The 26,502-nt window shown below is 45.6% G+C and overlaps 1 protein-coding gene across 4 annotated transcripts in view; it reads left to right on the top strand.

Annotated features, from left to right (window-relative positions):
* MYO1D (myosin ID) overlaps positions 1-26,502 on the top strand; it is a 397,979-nt gene that overhangs the window by 5,648 nt on the left and 365,829 nt on the right. The gene's annotated exons all lie outside the window — the stretch shown is intronic.

Raw genomic sequence — 26,502 nt, 5'->3', positions numbered from 1 at the left:
CCCATACCATCCCCTCTGTTGCATCAGTTTCCCTATACCTCCCGCTCCCACCAAAAACCTCATGCTTGGAATAAATAGAGTATTTCATTCTCAAAACATTGACTTTTATTGCACAAACATGAAGAAACTGAAAGAACAAGAAAATAATTTAACCTGGGGCAAATGATATGATAAAACGGGGAGGGGAAAACAAAGTCAGTTTTTCTGGGAAAGCACAGAAGACTTGTCCATCAAAGGTCTTCAAATAGCTTTGTTCTTAGTACAAAGTGTTGATACTGCATCTTCCCCCCCACCTCCAGGAATGATTGGGAACAGGGCGATGTTTGCAGGCTGTTCTGCAGAGGGAGTCTAGCAAGCTGTTTTTCTTGAAGTTCAATGAAATGCCTCAGCATGTCTCTGGTCCTTCATAATCGCAGCATCTCATCCTGCGTGGTACACTTGTGCTCTTGGGATGCTCTCTTGCTCTCTCTGTCCAGTTTTGCAGACAATTACATCCTCCAGGCTCTGAGCTCCATATCAACTGTCCTGGAGGTGTTCATTATCTCGCTGAACATGTCATCACGGAGTCTCTTTTTCCATCTTCTAATCTGCAGCAGCCTGTCTACCAGTGTGGAGGATGTGCTGAAGGCCAAGCTTTCCACTGTAAAGCATTCAAAGCACAAGGCAACCATTGTCAGTGCATACCTGGGATCTAGTACAAGGTTGCTATTTAAAAATTCCTCCCGTTATTACACTCAAGTGCAAGCCAGAACATAATCAGAATCCCTAGCCAGTCAATGAACCAGTTTGCTGTTCCAGCTATGGTGAGTATGGCCCAGAGGCATGGGCAACAGGCCTTGTGCTGCAACCAGTGTTCCCTCTAATTTTTCCCACCCATGTGTGGAATGAATTTTGTTATGTGCACCAAGTTGAGGTGATGTGTGATAGCTCACCTTCATATTGGTGCACATAACAAAATTAATGTGGTGGGGATGTGGGCTCTAGGGTGGGGATGGGGATGAGAGTTGGGGTGGCGGGGAGGGGAAGGCTTTGGCTGGAGGTGTAAGCTCTGGGGTGGGGCCAGGGATGAGGGGTTTGGAGTGCAGGAGGGTGCTCCGGGGCTATGGTGGGGAGAGAGGACTCCCCGCAGCGCTCTCTCCCTGCATCAGCACCTTGGCTGTGGGGGAGAGGTGCCTCTCCCTGCTGCGGCAGCTCCGGGGCTAGGGCCGCAGCATAGGCGCTCCTTCCCTGGCCCCAGCAGATCCGGGCCGGAGCTGGGTCCAGGGCGGGGGACTGCGTCTGGGTCCAGGCTGGCTGGGTCTGGCCACCCGCAGCTGCCCCAGTTGCGACTGGATCCGGGCTGCAGCATAGTTAGGGCCGGGGAGCTGCCCTGGCTGTGGCAGGTTAGGGGCTGGATTGGAGCCTGGGGAGGGGTGCCCCTCCCCCGGCTGCAGTAGGTCCCCGAGTGGATTCCCTGAGTGCCTGCATGCCACTAAATAGACTGCTGCATGGCCATGCAGCTTGCAGGGAACTTAGGCTGGAACTCGTGGGAAATCAGTGTTGGGAGCACAGGTGGGCTGGTGGACAATGTCTCTTCCCCTCAGCAACATGGATGGTGCTTTGAGACCAGGGACCAGTGTTAAGCCTCCCAAATTGTGGTCTTTGTCTGAGGCAGCTCCAGGAAGAGGCGTGTTTGCAGCCATGAGAAAACACAGAAAGCCCACCCCTCCCTTACCTTACTGCTGCTGGTGGTAGTCGCTCTGGGCTCGCAGATTCTGAGGTCAATGCCAGCACCTAACGCCCAAACCACTGGCATGTTTGGGAAACCATGGTTGAGGGACCTGGAAATCACCATAGGTAGTGGATCACATGCTCTATTATTTGCGTTAAGAGCACTTGCAATGAAAACTTCCACCTGGAAGCATAAGTATTTTGAACATATAAGCATAAAGCATATAACTCAAGAAGATAGGCATTAACTTCATCACACTTAACAAAAGTTTGAGAGGATGGATGGATGTGGAGGCAGAATTAATATATACTGTATTGCACAGGCAGCCTTAAATCTGGCATTTCCTAATTTTTAGTGCTTGACTTTGCAATCTACATATTTTATGTAGTTTTTTGTATGTAATACTAACAGACTCCTGCAGGGCCAGCCCACAACATTTTGGCACCTAAGGTGGGGAGCTCAAATGACGCCTCCATCCCCCCTCACTTGGGACAAAACTTTGAAAGGTCTCAATTCTGCCTTCTTCCTGTTCTACTCTTCTCATGGTACTGCTCTGCTACCTACCCGAATAAAGGAGAACTTGAAATGCCTTGTTCAAAAATGTTAACACTTAACTTTCAAACTCCTGAACAGCAAATGTAACTTTTCTTGTCTGCATAATAAACACTGGCATTTCTATCTGTTTGAATAATCAAAGTGGTGCCTTCCATGCCTTCTTGGTTGCAAAGATTTGAACTGCTTCCTGCTGAAGGTCCATAGTCTGGGCCAGCTCATGCTCTACTGAGATGGTTGCAAGGCCGACAAGCCTCTCTTGTGTCATTGTGGAGTGTCGATGTGTTTTTATTAACTTCAGCTTGGAGAAGTTGTGTTCTACACTGGAAACTGTTACAGGAAGTGTTAGAAGTATGCGCAGAGCAACAAAAGCATTTGGAAAGAGGGTGGTCATCTTATTTGTGCACATATATTCCAGAACAGCCTTTGGAGTTGATCCTGCTGAAATGTATCTTGAAAGGGCTTTCAGTTCATCACCTAAATCACTCGCATAAATATCGCGCATGTCATCATGTGTCACTGTTTCTAGTGCCCTGCATTGCTGGCGTAGGTCTTCAAGTATAGTGAGGAGTTTTGGAATATCGTATAACATCCCAAATACACTGCTGTGTTCCTTGAGCTGCATGAAACGTTCTTCAACTGACTGTATTGCACAATCTAGCACCTGGTAAAAGAATTCAACTTTGAATTGTTGTTTGGGGTCTCTTATGGGATTATCCCGTGCCTTGTAATCAAAATGTCGTCGTCTTCGGAGCCTCTTGTATTCTTGAATGGATGGGAAAATAGCTTCAGTGTGAAGCTGCCTAAGCCGTCTGTTGACAGTCATAATCTTGTCACACCTTTGTTGCCCTTCTCTAGGAACAGGAAGGATCCCACTAAAGATCACCTGAGCCTCAATTTCCTTAAGCGTCTTCCCCAGCCTAGCATAGTCTCCCTTAATACTTTCCAGTGAGAATCTAGCCGTATCATTTATTCCCACATGAAGGATAATTAGGGGATTCTTTCCCACTCCCTTTAGGATCCTTTTCAACCTCAGGTCTACATCCTGTATCTTAGCACCCGGAAGACAGCACACCCTTCTATTCTCTGGATCAGCTCTAGTTACAGGCCTGTCTATTCTTCTCAATAAAGAGTCCCTTATCACATAGACCTGCCTTTTCCTGGTGACAGTGCTATTCTCCAGTCTCTCCCCTGTTCCCTCTGGCTGCAAGTTCTTTCCATTCCTATTTTCCCTTATAATCCTCTTCAACCCATCCTGTATCCTCCTGGGGCTCATATTTGGTGTAGTCTCCCTTGACTTTTCTGCTTTTCCTATAGGACTAGCCTCTCCTCTTCTTCCTTACCCTTCCACCTTCCACAAGTACCTGCTGAGCCCCTTCTTCATTTTCCAACTCTGCAAACCTGTTCCTAAGCTCTATTTCTCCTTCACTAGCCCGTCTTTTCCTCTGCCTGGTTCTTTTAGTCACATGTTTCCACTGACCACTTTCCTCACCCAGTCTCCCCTCAAAATTCCCCAGCCCTGCTTCCATCTGTGAGTCTGAGCTTTTCCCTTCAGATATCTCATATCTTTGCTCCATCATCTGCTCAAACCCCTTCCTAAACTCAACCAGACTTTCCACTTGCATCTCCAGACCTCGGATCTTTTCCTCCATCAGCTCTATCAGACGGCATTTCATGCAGAAAAAACTCTTACCAGGTCCCCCCTCCAGGATCATGTACATACCACAGCTGTGTCTTCCACTACAGGAGTCACTCCCACAGCTGCCTCCGTATTTGTCATCGCCTTCCCACCTAAATCCTGTTAATCTGGGAAACACAAGTCACACCAAAAAGACCACCCCCCCCTTCCAGCAAAAGCAAACCCCAAACAAGCACCACAATACAAACTCCCCTGTTTAGAGCTCTGTTTGCTAGCTCCTGTGCCGCTGCAGCTGTCTGTGCCGCTGCCTGACTGGCTGGCTACCTTTATAGGACCTCTAGTTAGAAGCTCCACCCCCTAATCAGGGCTCAGCTTCTCTCCCAGCACAAAGCCCCACACCCTAATCAGGTCCTGGAAAAAATTTTGAAGGAGAAATTAGTTAAGGACATTGAAGTCAGTGGTAAATGGGACAAAATACAACATGGTTTTACAAAAGGTAGATCATGCCAAACCAACCTAATCTCCTTTTTTGAAAAAGTAACAGATTTTTTAGATAAAGGAAATGCAGTGGATCTAATTTACCTAGATTTCAGTAAGGCGTTTGATACCGTGCCACATGGGGAATTATTAGTTAAATTGGAGAAGATGGGGATCAATATGAACATCAAAAGGTGGATAAGGAATTGGTTAAAGGGGAGACTGCAACGGGTCCTACCGAAAGGCGAACTGTCAGGTTGGAGGGAGGTTACCAGTGGAGTTCCTCAGGGATCGGTATTGGGACCAATCTTATTTAATCTCTTTATTACTGACTTTGGCACAAAAAGTGGTAGTGTGCTAATAAAGTCTGCAGATGATACAAAGCTGGGAGGTATTGCCAATTCAGAAAAGGATCGGGATATTATACAGGAGGATCTGGATGACCTTGTAAACTGGAGTAATAGTAATAGGATGAAATTTAATAGTGAGAAGTGTAAGGTTATGCATTTAGGGATTAATAACAAGAATTTTAGTTATAAGTTGGGGATGCATCAATTAGAAGTAACGGAAGAGGAGAAGGACCTTGGAGTATTGGTTGATCATAGGATGACTATGAGCTGCCAATGTGATATGGCTGTGTAAAAAGCTAATGCGGTTTTGGGATGCATCAGGAGAGGCATTTCCAGTAGGGATAAGGAGGTTTTAGTACCGTTGTACAAGACACTGGTAAGACCTCACCTAGAATACTGTGTGCAGTTCTGGTCTCCCATGTTTAAAAAGGATGAATTCAAGCTGGAGCAGGTACAGAGAAGGGCTACTAGGATGATGCGAGGAATGGAAAACTTGTCTTATGAAAGGAGACTTAAGGAGCTTGGCTTGTTTAGCCTAACTAAAAGAAGGCTGAGGGGAGATAGGATTGCTCTCTATAAATATATCAGAGGGATAAATACAGGAGAGGGAGAGGAATTATTTCAGCTCAGCACCAATGTGGACACAAGAACAAATAGGTATAAACTGGCCACCAGGAAGTTTAGACTTGAGATCAGACGAAGGTTTTTAACCATCAGAGGAGTGAAGTTTTGGAATAGCCTTCCAAGGGAAGCAGTGGGGGCAAAAGATCTATCTGGTTTTAAGATTCTACTCAATAAGTTTATGGAGGAGATGGTATGATGGGATAATGTGATTTTGGTAAGTAATTGATCTTTAAATATTTAGGGTAAATAGGCCAAATCCCCTGAGATGGGATATTAGATGGGTGGGATCTGAGTTACCCAGGAAAGAATTTTCTGTAGTATCTGGCTGGTGAATCTTGCCCATATGCTCAGGATTTAGCTGATCGCCATATTTGGGGTCGGGAAGGAATTTTCCTCCAGGGCAGATTGGAGAGGCCCTGGAGATTTTTCGCCTTCCTCTGTAGCATGGGGCATGGTTGACTTGAGGGAGGCTTCTCTGCTCCTTGAAGTCTTTAAACCACGATTTGAGGACTTCAGTAGCTCAGACATAGGTGAGGTTTTTCATAGGAGTGGGTGGGTGAGATTCTGTGGCCTGCACTGTGCAGGAGGTCGGACTAGATGATCAGAATGGTCCCTTCTGACCTTAGTATCTATGAATCTATAAGTTCCTCTGCCAATTTCTGTGCATTCTTCAGAATGTTTTGAAATCCCTCATCTAACTGGTAAGACTGTATGACTTTGCTTTGTCCAGTTGTTTCATTTCTCCAGATATATTAAGGTCAACACCTTGTAGTCTCTTGCTTACAACATTTATTTCAAACAGTATGTCATACCACAACACTAAGCCATGCAGAAATTTGAAGTTATGTATGTTTATGGTGATTCCATTTCCCTCTGCCACTGTTCTCCCACGTACTATTCCTGTCATAGCGTTATCCTCCATAATGGCAATTGAGGGATTACCTATCTTCCCAATTTGGTGTTTGATAGGCTTTATCGCCTCCATTCGACATTCCCATTGTGTGGCACTCAGTGGTTTCAGTATTGGAGAGGATGTTCCCAGATGTTGCTTCAAAATTTGCCATCAATGAGTTCTACACCTCCCCCCCCCCACAGTCTGGCACCTGAGGCGGCCACCTCAGTTCGCCTCATGGTAAGGCCAGCCCTGGACTCCTGCTATAGGCTGAAGAGTATCCATTTTGTCTATTACATTGAAAGTGCTTAATTTTCTCAATGTAAAAAACAAGTAAAATATTCATTATAAAGATTACTAATAAGTATCTCAGACTGACAAGTATTTTGTGGTCTGTATTTAATATAGCCAAAGTAAAAACACTACTTTAGGTAATACTGAACATGGAGAAAATCTGTATTAAATATTTAGTTTGTATATTTTATACATTAAACACAATTTTTCCTTTGGTCCTGTAAATATCCTTTATCATAAACTAAGGACTGATAGCTTCTTCTCTGACTTTTATCCTTTGTCTGATTCCTCCCGTATGAGATCAACAGCCATATAGCTAACTTTATGGTATGATCAGTTCTAACTAAGCTCTCAAGATGATCCAGTGGCAAGTTTTGGAAGTTGCAGTATCCTTCCAGCTGCTGTATAGAGCTCCTTGTAGTTTTTTGCAGAAGGGTATTTAGATGGCAGTAGAGTTGTCTTTGTGCTTGTGGCATATGCTTATCTCAAACTGGGAAGAGTTTTTTCCATTCCGTCTGGTTACACTCTCACTAACTTGAAATGGTGGGTTTGTTCAGAGCTTATATTTGGACTGGTTCCACTCTGTGTCGTAATTCTGGCTTCTGCAGGGACTATTTCTGTTCAGGGTCACTGGTTAACGCAGGCAGGTTGTGCTCAATTTAGTTCCCAAGAAAGCCAGATGTGGGTGGAATGGAAACCATATCAGCTTCAGTGCATACAAGGACATTTCCCAAAGGATGTCTTCCATGTGTGAAAGACAAATGCACTGCACTTTTAGGCTTTTTAATATGTGAATTAGCTGTATGTGTAAAACTGGTACTAGCCTGGGTAGCTGCAATGTAAGCATGCCAGTGTGCTTTATTTCTGACCTGGTGGGACTGTTTCTAGTAGTTAGTTTAGACTCTGTCATTTCACTTCTTGGTTATTCTGTTGTGAGACAATCAGAATTCCAATGCATGATATTTTTGTGATGTGGACATCTCTCCATTAGGTATTGAAACAGTAATTTCACTTAAGCCATCAAGCAGCTACTGGATGTTCACTTTTAGTTACTTCTAACTTAGGCTGTGTTTGAACCCCTTAATACTGAATGTTTTTATGTACTACCTACAATCCATCAGTCATTCATTTCTCCAACATTTTAGATTAATACTTATTCCAGAGAGTTCACATGTGCAGTTCAGTCTCTTGATCAGGTATATTTGCATGTTTCTTTTAAAATTCTTTGCTAGATTTTTGTACTCTAAACAATTGCAAAGAAATCAACATAATCACAGCCACCTTAATTCAAATGAATTTCACTTTAGCAGAGATTGTCTCATTACTTTGTTAGTAAATTCTATGGTAGACATTTTAGGCTTAAGTACTGTCAGGCTGCATAGAGATAGATATACCAACTAATGCTCTTTCAGGGGGGCTTGCAATAGATTGAATTAAAAGGACTTTTTAAAACAGTGATGCTTTTTAAAAAAATGTCAAATAATAAAACCTTTTCAGACCCTCTTCTATATTAATACTGGTACTTTGATGTGTTCAGATAAATACCTGGATAAGCTACACAGGCAAATACCTGACCCTGCATTGATGGTGAAGACATATTTTCATTAACTTCAGTGGTTGAAGATGACTAATTGCCTGAATATTGGACTATGACATCAGTCAGTGGACAGACTTAACAGATATTAGGGTCACATGATGGAGCTGGTCATGACAGCATAGTTAAGGTTGGGGAAAAGAGCTCGGTTTAACAGGAGTTTAAAACCTTTATTTTGCAAAAGTCAAACAAAAATGGCAAAAGAAAATTTGTTCTAGGCTTCATTTTTTAAGTGGCAGGTTTTGGTGGTTTGGTGAAAAAATTGGTTGATACAGAGAATAACAATGCCATTTTTAAAATTCACTGTAGTATCTCACTTTTTTTGGACTCTTTTTGCAATAAATCTGAAAGTGTGTGTGTGTGTGGGGGGGGGGTGTGTGTGTTTCATTCATTGCCCTGTACAATAGAACCTTAGTTATGAACATCTCGGGAACGGAGGTTGTCCGTAGCGCTGAACAAAAGGTTATGGTTCTTTCAAAAGTTTATAACTGAACATTGACTTAATACAGCTGTGCAGAAGAAAAATGCTGCTTTTACCAAATTAATTTAAATGAAACAAGCACAGAAAGTTTTCTTACCTGTCAAATCTTTTTTAATCTTTATCTTTTTTTAGTAGTTTACGTTTAACACAAGTATTGTACTGTATTTGGTTTTTTGGCTCTGCTGCTGCATGATTGCATACTTTGGTTTCCAGTGGATTGCATACAGTGGTTGACTGGTCAGGTCATAAGTCTGGTGTTTGTAACTCTGAGGTTCTACTGTATGTGACAGCTGCTGCAATGTCATTTATACATAGTTAGCATTTGTCTGGTTAATGATTCATTTTTATAAGTAATACCTAGCTCTTATATAGTGCTTTTCATCAGTAGATCTTGGTGCTTCACAAAGAAGGTAAGCATTTCTATCCACATCTTTACTCCTGGGGGAATTCTGCACCACTGTGCAATGCAGAATTTTGTAGAAATCAATGTTTTGGGCGCATTATTTCCTTTCCCCCACAGAAATGGGCTGCAGTGCTTCTGGCTGCCATTAGGGGCCGCTGGACCTAGCAGAGCCCAGCTTGCATATAGAGACACTGGCAGGGGAATGAGGAGAGTTCCTGGGAGCTGCAGTTCCCCGCATGCCCTGAGGGAAAGAGATGGTACCATGCAGGGAACTCCACACAATCCTGGGACCCAGCAACAGGCTGTTTCTCCCTCTGGATTCCTGGGCTCAGAGGGGTAGATGGACGGCTGTCTTGGCAGGGGGGCATGGCTGGGCTCTGGGAGGGGGAGGGGGCACAGGTATCTGGGTTAGGGAGGACCCCACGGCTGGGCTCTGAGGGGTAGCAGGTTTGGGTGTATTGGCTGGGGGTAGGGACGTGACTGGGGTCTGGGGGAGGGATTGTGGATGTCTGCCCTCCCCCCACCATCCAACTGGGCTCTGGGAGGGGGCAGAGAAACAGGAACTGGGTTGTCATAGGTATTTCTTTAACTCTACTCCTGGGGGAAATTTTGTGTGTCTCTATATTGTTATAGACATACTTGCTGACAGGCATTTTGAAATAAATTACCAAAATAATTGAAACTGGCATGATTACATAGTGTTATTTTGATAAATAATATTTGCAGCATTTTAAAATGTATGCAGAATTTTTATTATTTTGGTGCGGAATTCTCGCACGAGTAACATCTTGAAGAAGGAGAAACTGAAATACAAGGAGGTGAAGTGACTTGCCCAAAGTCCCCCAGCAAGCTAGTGGCCAACCTGCGAATAGAAGCCACGTCTCCTGAGTCCCAGTCCAGTGCTCTCTGCACTAGGCAACACTGTCAGACTAGATGAAAAAAAATGCATCACGTGGGTAACCTGCTGTATTTTGCAGTGACAATCTAACATTCAGCTGGTCAGTCCACCCAGGAGCAGCCTCAGCAGCCAGTTTCTTCCTCTAATTCTCAGGTAGGTGCAACTTCTCTAGCTACCCACCTAGGTACACCAACCCTGTATAAAAAGACTAGGAAGTTAACAGACAAAAACTTCATTTAGTAACAGAAAATGTGGCATCAGGACACAGTTCACCAGTCCAAAAACTTGAAAGCGTGTAAATAAGAGAAAACTGTACTTTTTTCTTCGAGTGATTGCTCATGTGTATTCTACAATAGGTGTGCGTGCTTGTCTCGTGCACGGGTGCTGGAAGCTCCTCCATGGTGCCCATGAGAAGGGCATCATGGCTTTTGCTCTTCGGGCTGTCCAGCGAGGTGCAGACTGTCATGCAGGATCTGTTTGATGCCAAAGCTCTGTTTGCGGAACAAACGGATACAAAGCTGCATGGCATGAAGGACTCCCGCATGACCCTCCAGACTCTGGGTCTCTATGCTCTGGCTAAATCTAAGTTCAAGCTGCAGCAGACTCCTGCCCAGGCCACTCACCTGAAATATGAGGCCACCTATAAGAAGTATGGGACTATAAAAAGCACCCTCAGAGGCAGTCTTGCTCTGCTCCCCAAACTGGGTACTCCAAGGCGTTTTTGACCGAACACTCGGGGGTGCCCTGCCAGTCCTCATCAGGGATCCACCCTCAATACAGCTCCCTTTCTCCAATCGGTTGTGTGCATTCCTCCCGGAGTGGTCGCGGCTGACCTCAGACCAATGTGTCCTCCACACCGTCTCCTAGGGCTACACCCTCCAGTTTACTTCCCCCCCTCTCGCCCAACCATCCCCCGTCCCTCCTGAGGGAACCCTAGCAGGAGGTGGGGCAGCTCCTGGGCCTAGGAGCCATGGAAGTGGTGCCCGTGGAGTTAAAAGGCAAGGGGTTCTACTACTATTTCTTTATCCTAAAGGCCAAAGGGGGGCTCAGGCCCATCCTGGACCTGTGAGGTCTGAAGCAGTACATGGTGCAGCTCAAGTTCTGCACGGTCTCCCTGGCCTCCATTATCCCCTTCCTGGATCCTGGGGACTGGTACGCTGCCATCGATCTGCAGGATGCGTACTTCCACATTCATATATTCAAGGGGCACAGATGCTTCCTCCATTTTGTGGTGGGGCAGAATCACTACCAATTTACGGTCCCCCTGTTTGGCCTGTCCAGTGCCCCCAGGGTATTTACAAAATGTATGTCGGTGGTAGCGGCCTACCTCAGGCGCTGGGGGGGTCCAGATTTTTCCCTATCTGGATGATTGGCTGGTCAAGGGCAGCCCCCGGTCACAGGTGGGGGATCATGTGATCCTCCTCCTGTCCACATGCACTGCTTTGGGCCTGTTGGTAAATATTTCCTGGTGCAAGTGCTGGAGGAACCAACAAGGGGCAGAGCTCTTCTTGACCTCTGCTCACAAACTGGGAAGAATTAATAGGGGAAGCAAAAGTGGATGGGAACCTGGGAGGCAGTGACCATGAGTTGGTCGAGTTCAGGATCCTGACGCAAGGAAGCAGAATACGGACCCTGGACTTCAGAAAAGCAGACTTTAACTCCCTCAGGGAACGGATGGCCAGGATCCCCGGGAGAATAACATAAGGGGAAAAGGAGTCCAGGAGAGCTGGCTGTATTTTAAAGAATCCTTATTGAGGTTACAGGAACAAACCATCCCGATGTGTAGAAAGAATAGTAAATATGGCAGGTGACCAGCTTGGCTCAACAGTGAAATCCTTGCTGATCTTAAACACAAAAAAGAAGCTTACAAGAAGTGGAAGACTGGACAAATGACCAGGGAGGAGTATAAAAATATTGCTCAGGCATGCAGGAGTGAAATCAGGAAGGCCAAATCACACTTGGAGTTGCAGCTAGCAAGAGATGTTAAGAGTAACAAGAAGGGTTTCTTCTTGTTGCTAACATACCTGAAGAAAGTCAAGGAAAGCGTGGGCCCCTTACTGAATGAGGGAGGCAACCTAGTGACCGAGGATGTGGAAAAAGCTAATGTACTCAATGCTTTTTTTTGCCTCTGTCTTCACAAACAAGGTCAGCTCCCAGACTACTGCACTGGGCAGCACAGCATGGGGGAGGAGGTGACCAACCCTCTGAGGAGAAAGTAGTAGTTCAGGACTATGTAGAAAAGCTGGATGAGCACAAGTCCATGGGACCGGATGCACTGCATCTGAGAGTGCTAAAGGAGTTGGCAGATGTGATTGCAGAGCCATTGGCCATTATCTTTGAAAACTCATGGCGATTGGGGGAGGTCCTGGATGACTGGAAAAAGGTTAATGGAGTGCCCATCTTTAAAAAAGGGAAGGAGGCGGCTCTGGGGAACTACAGGCCAGTCAGCCTCACCTCGGTCCCTGGAAAAATCATGGAGTAGTTCCTCAAGGAATCAATTCTGAAGCACTTTGAGGAGAGGAAAGTGATCAGGAGCAGTCAGCATGGATTTACCAAGGGCAAGTCATGCCTGACTAACCTGATTGCCTTCTGTGACGAGATAACTGGCTCTGTGGATGAGGGGAAAGCAGTGGATGTGTTGTTCCTTGACTTTAACAAAGCTTTGGATACGGTCTCCCACAGTATTCTTGCCAGCAAGTTAAAGTAGTATGGGCTGGATGAATGGACTATAAAGTGGACTATAATGGACTATAAGGGGGAGGGATAGCTCAGTGGTTTGAGCATTGGCCTGCTAAACCCAGGGTTGTGAGTTCAATCCTTGAGGAGGCCATTTAGGGATCTGGGGCAGAAATTGGGGATTGGCCCTGCTTTGAGCAGGGGGTTGGACTAGATGACCTCCTGAAGTCCCTTCCAACCCTGATATTCTATGAACACCAAGTCCACGTTAGCTCTGGTTCAACGCATAGTTTATCAGGGTGCTCCTGGACGCCTCGTTGGCCAGAGCCTGCCTCCCTCCCTCCCTCCCACAGGAGAGGTTCGAGACCCTGAAGGGGCTCATTGACGCGGTCACAAGGTTCCCGGTGACAACAGCCAGAGTGTGCCACCAGCTCTTGGGTCACATGTTGGCGTGCACGTATGTGGTCCGTTATGCCAGACTCCAGATGAGGCCCTTCCAGCTCTGGTTGGCCTCGGAGTTTTCCCAGGACAGGGACAGGATGGACAAAGTCCTCACCATACCCGACTTGGTGATTGCCTCTGTACATTGGTGGTCTGCCCCAAGCAACATGCTCCAGGGGGTCCTGTTCAGGGACAGGGTCTTGTTGCTGGAACTGGTGTCCGATGCATTGAACCTGGGTTGGGGGGCCCAGGTGGGGAACATTCAGACCCAAGGTCTGTGGTCAACTCAATATCTGACCCTACACATAAAAGTCAAGGAACTCAGGGTGGTATGGCTGGCATGTGTGGCCTTCCGCTCGCACCTGGAGGGCAGGGTGGTCAGGGTCTCACGGACAACATGGCCTTGATGTTCTGTATCAACAGGCAAGGCGGGGCCCACTCCTCTTCAGCGAAGCCCTCAGGCTGTGGGATTTCTGTATAGCCCACGACATCTGCCTGAAGGCCTTCCATCTACCGGGCGTCTGGAACATGCGGGCGGATTGCTTGAGCAAGGACTTCTCTCAGCACGAGTGGTCTCTCCACCCGAAAGTGGCTCACAGGCTTTTCCAAGTGTGGGGGACTCCCCAGGTGGACCTGTTCGTGACTCAGCAGAACCGGCGCTGTTCTCGGTTCTGCTCCGGGGGGACTGGAAAGGGGTGCTATCTCTGATGCTTTCCTCCTGTCCTGGTCAGGCCAGTTTCTCTTTGCCTTCCCCCCGTTCCCACTGATCAGCAAGGTCGTGGAAAAAGTAAAGACTGGCAAGGCCCGGGTCCTCCTGATTGCCCTGGCATGGCCCAGGCAATATTGGTATGGGACTCTCATGGGCCTAGTGGTTGCTCCACCATCGCTGTTGCCGTTCCACCTGGACCTGCTCTCCCAGGACCGGGACCGCCTTCTCCACCCCAACCTAGTGGCTCTCCACCTTACGGCGTGGTTGCTCAATTGTTAGGTAGGGAGGAAAGGACGTGTTCAGAAAGGGTTCAACGCATCTTCCTAGAAAGTAGGCAGCCCTCCACGCTCTGTGCCTACTTGGCAAAGTGGTCCCGGTTCTCCAGATGGGCGGATGAACGGGGTGTTTCCCCGGTGGTTGCCCCGATCCAGCTTATCCTTGACTACCTTCTCCACCTTAGAGCCCAGGGCCTGGCACCCTCAACAGTCAAGGTGCACCGGGTGGCTATATCAGCCTTCCATCCTTCGGTGCAGGTCACATGGTATTCTCCCATGCTATGACTGGGCGGTTCCTCAAGGGGCTGGACTGTCTTTTTCCGTATGCTAGGCCCCCAGTCCCACAGTGGGACCTGAACCTGGTATTGGCCTGTCTCATGGGGCCCCCGTTTGAACCACTAGCCATGTGCTCCAGGTCCCACCTCTCATGGAAGGTGGCCTTCCTGGTTGCGATCATATTGGTCAGGTGGGTCTTGAAGCTCAGGGCCCTGACCTCTGAGCCTCCATACACAGTTTTTTCGTAAGGACACCCACACCCTGCGCTCCTCCCAAAGGTGGTCTCCGCCTATCACATGGGTTAGGACATTTTTCTGCTGGTTCTCTGCCCCAGGCCCCACCCATCCAGTGAGGAGCTCCATCTCCACACGCTCGATGTGTGATGGGCTCTGGCTTTCTGTTTTTCTGTTCTTTCTTTTCCGTTCAGAAAGTCCTCGTAACTGTTCATCGCCTCAGCTGAGCGCATGAGAGTCGGTTGACCTCCACTCAGTGGCTCTCCAACCGGATCACATGTGGAAAAAAACACTTCCCTGAGTGACACAAATTTCGCTGGCATAAGTGGTAATGTGCACACTGCTCTTTCGGCAGGAGAGCTTCTCCCGCCAACATAACTACCGTTGCTCTTTGAGATGGTTTTATTATGTCAACAGGAGAGCTCTCTTCCTTTCGGCACAGAGAAGCTACATCAGTACAGATGTGACACTGTAAGCTTGCTAGTGTAGACATGGCCTCAGTGATGCAAGGTGAGTGAGGTAATATGTTTTATTGGACCAACTTCTGTTGGCGAGAGAGACAAGCTTTTGAGCTACACAGAGCTCTTCAGGTCTGGGAAAGGTTCTCCCAATGTCACAGAAAAATGTAAGGTGGAACAGATTGTTCAGCATACAGAGTTAGCGCATATTGTATGGGACTATTCAAGGTAGAGTGGCCCGTTTAACACTTTTACTGTTGTGCAGGTTTTCTTTGAGGAATGGAAACCTGCACAACGCTTTCAAGAGATGAGCTGGGAGCAGGGCCGTCTCTACCCATACGCAAAGTACGCAGCTGCATAGGGCACCCGGAAATTTGGGGCATCAGATTTCCGGGTGTCCTGTGCAGCTGCGTGCTACTCCAGCTCCTGCCCCACCTCTTCCCCATGGCCCCCGCCCCTGCTCCACCCCAGATTCACCTCTTCTCACCCCTGCTCCGCCCCCACTGACTTCCCTGAGGACTGCAGCAGGGCCGGGCCTGCACTCACCGGCGGTGGGAAGTGCGGCGACCCGGCCCCAGCTGTGCTGCTGGGGGTGGATCCCCCCTGCCCCCCAAGCCTGCCCCCTGCGGAGGCCTTCCCCCATACCCTCAATAGCTAGGGATGGCCCTGGATGGGAGCTTAATTTCATTACTCTGCTAGACACCAAAAAGCATGGACTGAAGATAGAGACTGGATTTATGGCTTATTTACAATAATCTGTAACACACCAAACTCCTCTTCTCCTTTGACAGCAGATATTACTTCACCCATTTTGTCTCTCTAATATCCTGGGACTGACATGTTTACAACTATGCTATCTACTACTCAGTGATGAACTACTTGTCCTGTTGTGATGGACTACTATTTTCCTCTTTGTCAGAAAGAAAGTAATCAGTGCACCTCATGTCTCTCACAGTGATAGCATACATTAGCTTCAGAGAGGTGAAAGATCTGAATAAAGTGATGTCCAGGAATGGGGGGATGATGCTCTTCACAGCGTGCTAATTTACATTTGTTTTGTTGCTCCTAGCCACGTACTTGAGTTCACAGGCCTTGTTTGCAAAGGGCAATTCCAGTTGCTCAGTGATGTATCTGTAATACAATTCTATGTTCTAAGTGTTTCCTTGTAGGGCACATGGGGTGTAATTTGCTACTATGTTGGCTGAAAGGATCGGCTTAAAACCCTTGGGGTTATTTCAATTACAGGCAAACTTTGAGCTAGCATTATCCTTTTTTGGTATAAAAATAGTAAATTCATATTAAATCACCTTAATATTAAATTGGTATTTGAGATCCAGTTTAGCTGCTTTTCAGTTGTATTGATGTCCTTCCTTTTAGTGTACTAAAAGTGTCAGACAACAGCAGTTAAGTGTAAGAATAGGTATATAACATCAGGTATGGGGCTTCTTTCAAGCTCTTCAGTTTAGTTTGCACTTACTGTGATTTTTTTGTAAGTTGTCTGCTCAAATGCTAATTTCTAATTTCTTAAAGCAACAGTCAGGGCTAGTCTACACTAGAAGCCCTACATCAGTGCAGCTGCACCCCATCTGATGAAGATGTTCTATGCTGACGGGGGAGAGCTTTCCTGTTGGCATAGCTCCACAGTCGCTGTGTTGGTGGGAGAAGCTCTCTTGCTGACATAGCACTGTCCACACTGGTTAGGTCAGTATAATTACGTCGCTCAGGGGTATGAATTATTCACACCCCCGAGCAATTTACTAATTCGAAAGTAATTTTCTAGTGTAGGCCAGAGCAGAGTCTATTAGCTATACACAAAAAGAAAAGGAGTACTTGTGGCACCTTAGAGACTAACACATTTATTTGAGCATAATGCTCAAATAAATGTGTTAGTCTCTAAGGTGCCACAAGTACTCCTTTTCTTTTTGCGAATACAGACTAACATGGCTGCTACTCTGAAACCTAGCTATACACAGAGTTTTTTTTTACTGAGTGCTAGCAACTTCTAGTAGTGCAAAGACATCACTGTTACAAAGATGTGCTAAATTAAGGCACTGGTTCTGAACTGATGTTGATTTTGCTTATGTTTTCTGAAAGACTGGTAAAATTGGTTAAAATTAATTTGTCTCTGTGTTGCTGGAGTCTGGAAAAAAAATCTGGCTTGTCCTTTGAGTATTCTCTATGCATTCTTACTCTTGGGGTGTGTGTACTTGGCAATAGGGATTGGAATGATCTAGAAAACAGTGGTGGTCTCTTGCCTATGTATAGGATTCCTTGCAGACACAAACACTGGTGTAAAAGTATACAAAGGACTGCTACTCCGCCTGTTTTTGGTTCCTTTCTTCTGCTGAAGGCAATAGGTCAGAGCCAGCTTTGTGCTTTGTTTATTTTTAGTTGATAGTTTTAATAGTGTATTTTAGAAACTTCGTTAAAACTAGAATAAACAATTATTGGTTTGGCTAGCCTGCCTTGGACCCATTATACTATCATTTTATTTACATCCAAGTGTCTCTGGCAGGAGTGTCCAAATCATTTTGTGCAGAGGGCCAAATTCTATGTTTATGCCCTGTGGGCCTGGTTTTACATTTAGGACCAGATATTCCCTCAATCCACAGTGATCGCCCACTGATATTGCCAGGAGATTCCCAGAGAGATCAAGGGGGAGAACCTGCCTGTTATGTAGTAAATAAACTTTTAAATATTGTTTATTCAGTACCTTATTGTTACATTGTCTGTCTTCCTCGTTCTCCTTTCCTTTTTCTCTCCCTCTTTCCTGCCTGTCTCCTTGCAGCAACTCTCAATTCCTATCTGGTCTGTTTCATTCAATCTGCAGAAATGATCAGCAATGTAGTAATTAATGTTGATCCTGAGAGTGAAGCATGAGCATGATCTGGACATGAAGCCACCAGCCCTTATGAAACTCCAAGTAGTGCAGAATTTGTAGCGCTACTTCCTTGTCAACATGGACTACCACGAGTACATCAGACTTATCTGCTCTCTATACTGGCTTGCCTTAGACTATTGAATCAAGTTCAAGGTTTTGTTTTTAGTCTTCAGCGTGCTCAATGACCTGGGCCCAGCATATCTAAAAGATCACCTACAGTGCCAGGATTAAGACTGTGCTCAACAATTTGCTTCTCAGGCACTGTTGAACTTACTGTCCTAAGGGTAAAGCTTGTCTGTGCAGGAGGAGACAGACTATATTGCTATTTTGACTGTGTCCGTGTGATGTAGGTTAAGGTTGTGGCTGATCAAGACAAATAGTGGGCTTCGAATGCAGAAATAAGATGTTTGAAGGGCACTGCTCGAGGAGGTGCTCTGTATATATGTTATACTACTTGGGTCTGTCTCCAGTGAGAACAGACTCTTGCTTCTCCTCCTGGATGAAGTGTTGAAGGCTCAGGCCAAGGATGTTTTCTCCTTCTTGGTGCAGAGTACTTCAAACTGACCCACTGTGCATCTAGGCTGTATTGGAGTGGAGGGACTCTAAGCCTAAATAGTCTATCACAGTGGTTTTCAATCTCTGGTCTGCAGACTAAGGGGTCCACAAAAGGCTTTTGTTACCACAGAACAGTAGTTTTCAACCTGTCGTCCATGTACCCATGGGACTCTGCAGACTAGCTAAGATTTCCAAAGCGATCCACACTGTGAACGGTTGGATCACAGAAACCCCTTGGGCACTGCCAACTGATGTGCTGAGACTACTTCTAACCCATTTTCCCTGCCAGCTTGGGACTCCAGAACCTTGCCTGTTTGAGCCAGACACACTAGACTGCTACAAACCCAGACCCAGGTCTGGATCCCCCATAAGCTGCAGGCTTAACTGAAAACAACTTAAGAAGTGTTCCTGTCTCTAACACTCAGGTACCCAGCTCCCAATGGGGTCCAAACCCCGAATAAATGAGTTTTATCCTATATAATGCTTTTAGAGGGTAAACTCATGAATTGTTCGCCCTCTATAACACTGATAGAGATATGCACAGCTGTTTGCCCCCCCTCCCCCAGGTATTAATACATATTCTGGGATAATTAATAAGTAAAAAGTGATTTTATTAAATACAGAAAGTAGAATTTAAGTGGTTCCAAGTAATAACAGAACAAAGTGAATTACCAAGCAAAATAAAATAAAACACACAAGTCTAAATCTAATACAGTAAGAAAGTGATTACAGATGAAATCTCATCCTCAGAGATGTTCCAATAAGCTTCTATCACAGTCTGGACACCTTCCTAGTCTGGGCACAATCCTTGCCCCTGGTACAGCCCTTGTTCCAGCTCAGGTGGTAGCTAGGGGATTTTTCATGATTGCAGCTCCCTTTGTTCTGTTCCACTCCCTTATATATCTTTTGCACAAGGCAGGGATCTTTTGTTTCTCTCTGGGTTCCCACTCCTCCTCCTAAATGGAAAAGCACCAGGTTAAAGATGAATTCCAGTTCAGGAGACATGATCACATGGCACTGTAAGACTCCAAGCCCTCATTCCTCCCAGCCTGACTCACAAGAAGGCCTGCAAGCAAACAGAGCCATCAACAGTCAATTGTCCTGGTGGATGGGAGCCATCAAGATTCAAACCACCATTAATGGCCCACACTTTGCATAACTACAATAGGACTTCAGAGTTATATTTCATATTTCTAGCTTCAGATAGAAGAGTGATACATTTATACAAATAGGATGACCATACTCTGTAGATTATAACCTTGTAATGATAATTTACAAGAGACCTTTTGCATGAAGCATACTTCAGTTACATTATATTCACACTCATTAGCATATTTCCATAAAATCATATAGAGTGCAACGTCTCACACACCTCCATTCAAAATTTTGTAGGGATCTGCAAATGAAAAAGGTTTCAAACTGCTGGTCTGTCAAGCCAAAGATCCTTGTTGAAGCACTCTTGGATCCAACAAACTGTAAGAATGGAGGGTTTAGAAGATGCTTGCATTCCACAGCTGGCTGCCCGGAAAGGAAGGAATAAGCATAGTTTCCAGAGGTTGGAGGTGGTGTCCTGAAAATACTGTTGGAGCATGGATCCAAGCAGATACCAGTGCCGAGTGATCAGTTAGATCTGAAGAACTGCGCTGTTGTTCCCTTCAATTTGGTGTCCTCTAGGTCTGGAGGGTGATGCCCTTAGCTCTTCTGCCTTCTATGGGCCTGAATGAAACCAAGAATCTGATTTCAATGATCTTGTCCCTTCCTGCCTTCAGAGAATTGGATGCTTATTTATTCACAACGTGTTAGAAAAACAGCTTTAGCAGTAGTTTTGGCCCTCCTACTGTTTAAAGTTTAAAACGTGTATATGACATTCTTTATCCTTACACTTGACATACTGGAAACTTCTTGTTCTCCTGTTGACTTCTCTAGAATAAACCTTCTTTATAGTGAGTGCACATATTGTATTTTACACTGAGTGGTAGATCTCCTTTTAGCGCCCATCTTCTTTTTACTAAAAACACACAACATACAGTCAACCTTTGGAACTCCTTGCCAGAGGATGTTGCGAAGGTGAAGACTATATCAGGGTTAAAAAAAAGAACTAGATAAATTCAGGGGGTATAGGTCCATCAATGGCTATTAGCCAGGGTGGGCAGGGATGGTGTTCCTAGCCTCTGTTTGCCACAAGCTGGGAATGGGTGACAAGGGATGGATCACTTTATGATTACTGTTCTGTTCATTCCCTCTGGGCACCTGGCATTGTCCACTGTCAAAAGACAGGTTTCAGAGTAGCAGCCGCGTTAGTCTGTATTCGCAAAAAGAAAAGGAGTACTTGTGGCACCTTAGAGACTAACAAATTTATTAGAGTATAAGCTTTCGTGAGCTATAGCTCACTTCATCGGATGCATTTGGTGGAAAAAACAGAGGAGAGATTTATATACACACACACAGAGAACATGAAACAATGGGTTTATCATACACACTATAAGGAGAGTGATCACTTAAGATAAGCCATCACCAGCAGCAGGGGGGGGGGAAAGTAAAACTATTTCCCCATGGTATTTCTCCCTCCCACCCCACCCCCCACTGTTCCTCTGATATTCTTGTTAACTGCTGGCATTAGCCTACCTTGCTTGTCACCATGAAAGGTTTTCCTCCTTCCCCCCCCTGCTGCTGGTGATGGCTTATCTTAAGTGATCACTCTCCTTACAGTGTGTATGATAAACCCATTGTTTCATGTTCTCTGTGTGTGTGTATATAAATCTCTCCTCTGTTTTTTCCACCAAATGCATCCGATGAAGTGAGCTGTAGCTCACGAAAGCTTATGCTCTAATAAATTTGTTAGTCTCTAAGGTGCCACAAATACTCCTTTTCTTTTTGTCAAAAGACAGGATACTGGACTAGATGGACCTTTGGTCTGATTCAGTATGGCCATTCTTATGTTCTTAAAAGAATGATGGCTCTGACTTCCATGCTGAAGAGGTAAAGTGAGGAAAAATGAGATCCTCTGGCCTTCAGGAGATATTAAAATATTCTTTTTCTACCCCTATAGAGGACATAATAATACACAAGCTACCACTGCATTTATTTGTGCATTCAGTAACACATATTCATACTTTTAAGAGCAAACTTTTCTTTTCTTACCTATAGACTATTATAATCTCATTGTAAATGGGGATTTGAATGCTTGTTTGCTTGTAATGGGGAATGGTGTGTTGCTTATATACAATTTTGAAGGGCTTATATACAATTTCTTCTCCCTGGAGAGGTATGCCTGCTGCCACTCCTCCTTTTTCCTCCACAGGCTCATAGTGATTAAGTCTTATCAGTATCTTTTAGCTTCCTTAGAATAATCCACTTTCTGAAGAGCAGTCTTGTGTCAGCATTTGGAATGAATGGAATGAAAACTCCTTCCAGTCAGTCAAAATGTGGCTTATGAGCTTGGGCAGGTTCCAACTGGATCTGTGCTAGTGGGAGGGGCATAAATCTCACTTTAAAAGGAAATGCCTATTGGACAAGTAGCAAATAGGAGTATTAAAATCTGATTTTTTTTAATCTTCCTGGGAAGTTTATTTTAGCTTAGTTTTTGGAAATTGATAGCTGTGACAGGTGGGCTTTGAGCATCTCTCTGCAAAATCAGCATGAACAAACCATTAGATGAGAAGATGTTTAAAATAAAACTTGCCTGAGTGAGTGCATGCTTAGCTTAAGGGTAACCTCACTGAATCTTCCACACATCTGTCTTGCCTCTCCATTTCATGAATACCTCTTTTTTTTTTCTTAGCGTAAAATTTTGCAGTAGTTTGTTTATAGTAGCATGAGTGAGGTGGTGACTGATGAAGTGTTCTAATGCTTGTAACATGAGGGAGTTGTATAACGTAAAGGTTAGATTCTAAATTACACTGTCACTTAAGGAATAGCTTGTAGTTTTAAATTCTTAACACGTTAGTGCTAACTGTACCCCGTCTCAAGCCTCCTGGTAGCTGATGCACAGCCATGTATGTGATGTCTACTTTCAAGAGAGGGCAAAGAATAAAATTAAATAGTAGACAGCAAGCAACAAATTAAGGAGTGACTCTTCTGTAAATTGTTTAATGAGACATGAAAGATAAATCCCACGCAGAAAAATATTTCTGTAGTCGCAGGGTTATTTTGTGCTAATCCACTATGGTAGCCTCCCCATATACATCCTTTCTTAAGGCTCATTTCTTTTGCTATACCGACGAGTAAGTCGTTTTTTAAATTCAGTCACTGAGACGGAAATGTGAATAAACTTGGAATCTCATTGCTCTAATCCTTGTCTGTCCTACACATCCTCATACTTATAAAATGGGAGACTCTGTTCTGGGAAGCAGTAACTCTGAAAAAGATTTGGGATAGTGTTGGATAAATAGTTGAATGAGAGCTCCCATGTTTGGCTGTGGCTGAATGGGCTTAATCTATGGATGTATAAATAGGGGAATCTCAAATAGGAGTCAGATTTCAGAGTAGCAGCCGTGTTAGTCTGTATTCGCAAAAAGAAAAGGAGTACTTGTGGCACCTTAGAGACTAACAAATTTATTAGAGCATAAGCTTTCGTGAGCTACAGCTCACTTCATCGGATGCTCACGAAAGCTTATGCTCTAATATATTTGTTAGTCTCTAAGGTGCCACAAGTACTCCTTCAAATAGGAGTAGAGAAGTTATTTTACCTCTGTATTTGGCACTGTTGCGACCATGGCTGGAATCCTGTGTCTAGTTCTGGTGTCCGCAATTCCAGAAGGATGTTGATAAATTGGAGAGCATTCAGAGAAGAGCCATGAGAATGAGTAAGGGATTAAAAAATATGCCTTATAATGATTGAATTCCTTGAGTCTCTCTGCTTAACTTAACAGAGAGAAGGTTAATGGGTTTCTAGATTAGTCGGTAATTACCTACATGGGGAACAAATATTTGATAGTGGGCTTTTTAATCTAGTAGAGAAAAGTATAACGCAATCCATTGGTTATTCAGACTGGAAACAAGATGTACATTTTTAACAGTGAGTAATTAACCATTGGAACAACTTAACAAGGGTTATGGTTAAAGCTGCGAGTTTGTCATGGAGGTCACTGAAGTCACAGATTTTTGTGGCTTTCTGGGGCCTCAGTGATTTCTGCAAGAGCTGGTCCGGGGGCCGCCTGAGTAGCTCGGGCAGCCCTGAGCCAGCCGCACCAGCTGCTGCTGGAGAAGTCTTGGGCCTTTGCCCGCTTCCCCCCACTTCCACCCCCCAGCAGCAGGAGTTTGGGTGTGAGAGGGGGCTTGTGGGTGGGGGTGAGGGCTCCAGGCAGCACTTACTTTGGGCGGGAGGGGCCTCCCCGGAAGCGGTGACATGTCCCTCCCTCAGCTCCTAGGCGGAGGCGCAGCAAGTGGGGCTCCATGCGTTGCTTCCACCCCGAACACCGGCTCAGCAGTTTCCATTGGCCGGGAACCGCGGAAGCCAGCAGGAGCCTATGGGTGGAAGCAGCACACAGAGCCACCTGGCTGCATCTCCGCCTAGCAGCTGAGGGAGGGACATGTCGCCGCTTCTGGGGAGCCAAGCAGAGCTGGATAATGAACCCTCCAACCCCCCCAGCACCAGCAGGGTCCCAGGCCGCCACTCTGAGCACCCGCAGTACCCCCAAGCCCTGATCACACAAGATTTTGGGGTATATAATGCAAGTCAGCTCATGACTTGTCCATGTGAATTTTTGTTTACTGCCCGTGACCTGTCCATGATTTTTACTAAAAATACCCATGACTAAAACGTAGCCTTAGTTATGGTGTATTCGACACCCGTGACACATTTTAAATCAAGATTGGGTGTCTTTTCTAAAAGATGTGCCCTAGGAATTATAAGTGTGTGGCCTATAGGAGATGAGGCTAGATGATCGCAACAGTTGTCCCTTCTGGCCTTGAAATCTATGAATTTAACTTGCAACCCTGGATCAATTTTCCTACTCAGCAAAAGGCTGTTTATGTGACCTGGTCTTTACTAAGCACTGATTTCTCTGTCGCTAAGTTCCCCTTTCTGATCATCAGCTCGTCTTTTAGTGTTGCCCATTTGCTCCTTCCCCCATGCCCAGTGTGATGAAGTGGGAATGTTCTTAATGTTTTCTCTGAATACTGTGTGGATGCCTTAGTTTCCCCTGTGCAGTTCTTCAGTATCTAGTTGATGGGATAAGGGTGTGTGATCCTCACAGAGTCCTAGAGGGCCAGTATGATGCTGTCTGCACAGAGAATGGTCAACGCCCTGTCTCCTTGCAACTAATGGCTTGGGCCCCTCCTCTGCAAAGGTGCCAACTAAAGATGTTGGAGAACAAAGAGAGCAGGTGGCCTCCTGGCCTGGGAAGGAGAGAAAAGGCTAGAGGAGGGGCTAGAGAGTTACAGTTTGGAGCTGGCTGGGGAAAGAGGAAGGCCCAGACCTCCAGGGTCTAGCCTTCCTGGCCTCAAGATGGACCTGACTTAGGAGTCCAGTTTCTGTACCTACAAGCTCTGTTTGACTGTGTTCCTGTCGTCTAATACATTTTCTGTTTTACTGGCTGGCTGAGAGTCATGTCTGACTGTGCAATTGGGGTGCAGGGCCCACTGGCTTCCCCAGGAGCCTCGCCTGTGCGGACTCACACCGTGTGCTTCCCACAGCGAGAAATGGGTGCTGAATGCTCTGAGGTCAGACCCAGGAAGGCTGAAGCTTCTTACCCTGCAGACAGTCTGCTCACAGAGACGGTGCTTTCCCGGAGTCCTGACTGGCTTCGTATGGAGTATTTCCAGAGCATCGGCCAGAGACTCTGTTACACCCAGTCACCTGGCCCTTCTGTGACTTAGTCCATCAATGCTGAAGACTTCTCTTCTGCTCTCAGCCTTCTCCTCCTGGCCATCTTTTCCCTTTTTTCCATTGACCAGAGTGGCTGATTCTGTCCATGCTTCAGTGTCCTCCACCCTTGATGTCTCTGCTCCTCTCTCATCACATGGTCTACCTTGTCAATCTTCAACCCTGGTTCACCCCCAAAATCCATTTCCTGCTCTCGTGCAGAGGAGCATCTTTGGAAATTCAGACCATGCCTACTTCCATTACAAGTTCATTCTCTTTTCCAGTTCTACCATTTCTCTAGCTAAGTGGCTTTACTTTTCCAGACAGATTGAATCCCGCAGACGCGTGTTGCTGGCTTCAGCTTTCCCACCCCCTCTTCACAGAAATGTTACTGACTTTCACAAAGAGATAACAGACAAGATCCAGTGTGACCTCCCCGTTCCATCCTCTCCCCCCTTCTTCCTGTCACAGATTCTCTTCTGCTCTTCCTCTGCCATCCCAGTGACTCCATCCCATCCCATCTCCTCCCCTCCCCTCAGATACCTTTCCCTCCTAATACAAGGATGCCGTAGTCTCTTCCATACTGAATCACCCATGCTTAACTCCCCTGCCTCTCCTCCTTTCCCTTCTAAGTTCGTTGATGTCAAATACCTTCTCTATTCTGAGAAATGTCCATCTTGATTGCCCATTTGTAACTTTCTAATGCACTTTTGCAGTTTCTCCAGTGCTGTCCCTCTCGCAGGGGCTCCCCATAAACATCAACAAAGCAACTGCACCATCCTCCTTTAAATCCAACCTTAAACCTCCCCTCATCTGAGGGTTACAAAAACTTGACAGGTTTCAGAATAGCAGCCGTGTTAGTCTGTATTCGCAAAAAGAAAAGCAGTACTTGTGGCACCTTAGATTTGTTAGTCTCTAACGTGCCATAAGTACTGCTTTTCTTTTTGAAAAACTTGACAGTGGTTAGGCGGTTAGTGTACGGTGACTACTCCTTATCGTGCTGATCAGTATTTTCATTGCTTCCTCGTGCTCCTCATCTGTCTGTATCCACCTGTTGTCTCTCATTTTACACTTAGCCCATGCCCAGAAGAACTTTATATCTTTTGTTCGGTGCCCAGCACAATGGGACCTTAGATTCTAAGCACTACTGCAATACAAATAAAGAATAATAGCTTCATATAGTAATACATTTTCTGCCCCTACCCCATTTGAAATATTTTTGTTACTATGATTACCTGTGTGAATGTCTCTCTGCAAGCGTAGCTATATCTTACTGCA

Source organism: Dermochelys coriacea, chromosome 27 (assembly GCF_009764565.3).
Source record: "Dermochelys coriacea isolate rDerCor1 chromosome 27, rDerCor1.pri.v4, whole genome shotgun sequence".
Taxonomy (NCBI): Eukaryota; Metazoa; Chordata; order Testudines; family Dermochelyidae; genus Dermochelys; species Dermochelys coriacea.
The sequence above is the reverse complement of the archived record's forward strand: the minus strand, read 5'-3'. Positions and strand labels throughout refer to the sequence as shown.